Consider the following 3,268-nt stretch of genomic DNA (forward strand, 5'->3'; position numbering starts at 1 on the left):
ATTAAGAGTCATGTTTTCAATCATGTTTTCTTTCTATCTACTACATTAACAGGGCATCCCAGGTATCGGCTCAGCCTTTATCCTGAGTAGTAGTTAAAGAATATTTATAGCAGAACTGTATGTGACCTAAGAGGACATGTAATATGAGCAAGAAATATAACAATATTTTATTTTAAGTTTCTAAAATTTGGAAGCTGTTTGTTACTACAGCAAATTTTAAGTTGACTGACATAGTAGACTTTTCTGCATGCAAACTTCTTTTGATATTTATTAATCCTGAATTTGAAATCAACAGAATGTTTTAACGTCCTTTAATATCATTTATTTTCAAGGGATAAATATATTGAAAAAAATCAATGATCAGAGTTATATTGATTCTAACAAACTACTATTTCTAAAAAACTGGACCAATAATTCATGAGGTCAAGTGTTACTCTTCCTAGAAGAAGGCATAGAAGGTTAAAGACTCTTATTAAAGAAACTCACCAAATTCCTGCCTCAATTTGTCTCCTTACAATCTTGGTGAATGACTTGTCCCATGAATTTCTTTTTTCTTTTTTTTCTTTTTTTTTTTGTTCCATGAATTAATTTCTTTCTTTCTTTCTTTCTTTCTTTCTTTCTTTCTTTCTTTCTTTCTTTCTTTCTTTCTTTTTTTTCTTATCTGCTTTGTCACTATTTGTTATATAGAAAGAAAACACATAAATGTGTCTATACATTGAAATTAATGCATTTTACCTACTTGTTGAGTTCCCAGGATTTCAAACATATGCCTTTTCTTGAACACATGTATGCCTTTCTGTTGGAATGCACCTAGGTGTATAGTTGTTTAGACATCAATTCTGTGTATATTTAACTGCTTTGCAAAGTACCTGTACCAATTTACATTCACACTATTAATGTTCTGATTGTTTCATATTCTCACTAACATTCTGTGTTTTACATGCATAGTTTATTAAATATCTGGAATGTGTATGTATGTGTTTATATATTTTATTTTGGTTAAAATATGCATTTCCCTGATGACTAATGAAGTAAGTGATATTTTTGGCAATTTGTATACTTTGTTTTTGAGTATTTGTGCAAGTTCTTTGACTACTTTTCTACTGGACTTACTGGCAATTTTTCTGCTTTTCTTATTCAATAGTAGTGGTTTTCTATTCATTCTAGATATGAGTTTTTTAATCAAATATATATCTATAGATATGTAAGAACATACATCTCAAATGCCTTTCTTCTATGGGTTGCATTTTTGCTTTTTACTGAAGAACCACAAATTCCAATTTCCACATAAATTAATCACTTTCTTTTTTATGGTTAGTGGATTTTGCTCCATGTTTAAGAATTTTATTTGACTGCTTCTATGTCATAAAAATGCTCTCCTCTAAAATATTCAATTTTACATTTCACATTTAGCTGCAATATATCATATATGAATTTTTATTAATGGTATAGGTCTATTTCATATAAGACCAGACATGTCTTTGTCCATATAGATATATCATTGTTCAAACATTAATTATTAAAACAAACAAAAAAACAAACATACATTTGTTCCCTGATGCATTCTGGTTCCGAGAATGCTTTTGAACATTTCTATTTGCAGTTTTCTCATCTGATGCAAGTACTACAATGTTTTAATTGTGATAGTTTCATATTGGTCTCATCAGTATGATAGAATATTATAGGACTATTCTTTCTTATGATTGCCTTTCTTATTTTTTGCTTATTGCATTTACATAGAATCACCCATTTTCTTTAAAAAAATAATCCAGGTGGGATATAATTATTATGTTGAATTACATATTTTTTGGTTATAATAATTAAATTGTTAAATGGTGTTGGATTTATTTTGCTAATAGCTTGTAAAAAAAATTTTGTCCATGACATAGATTACTCTGTAATTTTCTTTACTATTAATATTCTCATGAAATACAGAAATCAGAGAAATTCTGACCACATAAAAAGTTACAAAGTGTTTCTTATTATGCTACTTCCTGGAAAAGTTTAAGATTGGTGTTATTTCTTCCTTAAATACCTGGAAGGATTAAATAATGAGGCTATCTGCGTGTGCTTGTGTGTCTGTGTAGGTTTTCAGGAACAGATCTAAATTCTTTAATAGACTGCAGACCATGAAAAATTTTTGTTTGTTTGTTAAGTGGTTTCGAGGAATTTATATGTTTAGCTAGTTTGTCAAATTTTCAAATTTATTTGTATTAGCTTGTTTGTATTATTTGTATTAGCTTGTTTGTATTATTTCCTCATATTGTTTGTATTGTTTTCTCTATTTTACATATTTTAAAAAATCTCTTTGATTTTTGCATTTATCTCTATTATGTTTTCTTCTATATCCCTTAGATATGATTTGATGTTTCTCATTTTCTAGTGTCATGCGTTAGAAGGCTAAGTAATTGAATCTGTCATTTCCAGGTGGCGCAGAATGGAGTGGCCAACAGCCTGCAAAGCAACATGCCTAAGTTTTACTGTGACTACTGCAACACATACCTCACCCATGACTCTCCATTTGTGAGAAAGACACACTGCAGTGGTAGGAAACACAAAGAGAATGTGAAAGACTACTATCAGAAATGGATGAAAGAGCAGGCTCAGAACCTGATCAACAAAACAACAGCTGCATTTCAACATGGAAAGACACCTTCTACTGCTTTTTCTGCTCCTCCTCCTGCAGGGACAATGATCCCACCTCTCCCCCAGTCTCCTGGGTCCTCTTCATCCTGGTATGATGCCAGCGCCCCATATGGGGGCCCTCCCGTGATGCCAATGATGGGCCCTCCTCCTCCTGGGATGATGCCAGTGGGAACTGTTCCTGGAATGAGGCCACCTATGGGAGGCTACATGCCAATGATGCCTGCGCCCCCAACAATGAGACCTCCTGCCCACCCCATGATGGTGCCCACTCGGCCAGGAATGACTCAACCAGACAGATAAGGAGAGACAGGAAACTCTTTATATTCATTTTATATTACTTGTCCTTCCATCAGGAGGTCATGGTGCTATGACTCTGGGTGTTTTCTAATAGCATGACGAGCAAGACTCGCTCCCCCTTCCTATCAAAGAGAGAATAGTTTTCGTAGGGGAGTAGTGGGACAAAAATAAAAGGCAATTTTCATTTGTATTGTGAAATGTGAAAATAAAATTGTCAATTGTTTTAGTTAAAAAAAATGAATCCAACATCTTTCTTTCCAATGTATGCACTTGGAACTATACATTCTCCTCTATTATTGCTTTAGGTGCATCCCACAAGGTTACA

At 32.8% G+C, this 3,268-nt stretch overlaps 1 pseudogene; it reads left to right on the forward strand.

Annotated features, from left to right (window-relative positions):
• Positions 1 to 2,466: 2,466 nt before the first annotated feature.
• On the forward strand, positions 2,467 to 3,017 carry LOC144305462 (U1 small nuclear ribonucleoprotein C pseudogene; annotated as a pseudogene).
• Positions 3,018 to 3,268: the final 251 nt, after the last annotated feature.

Source organism: Canis aureus, chromosome 35, assembly GCF_053574225.1.
Source record: "Canis aureus isolate CA01 chromosome 35, VMU_Caureus_v.1.0, whole genome shotgun sequence".
Classification (NCBI taxonomy): Eukaryota; Metazoa; Chordata; class Mammalia; order Carnivora; family Canidae; genus Canis; species Canis aureus.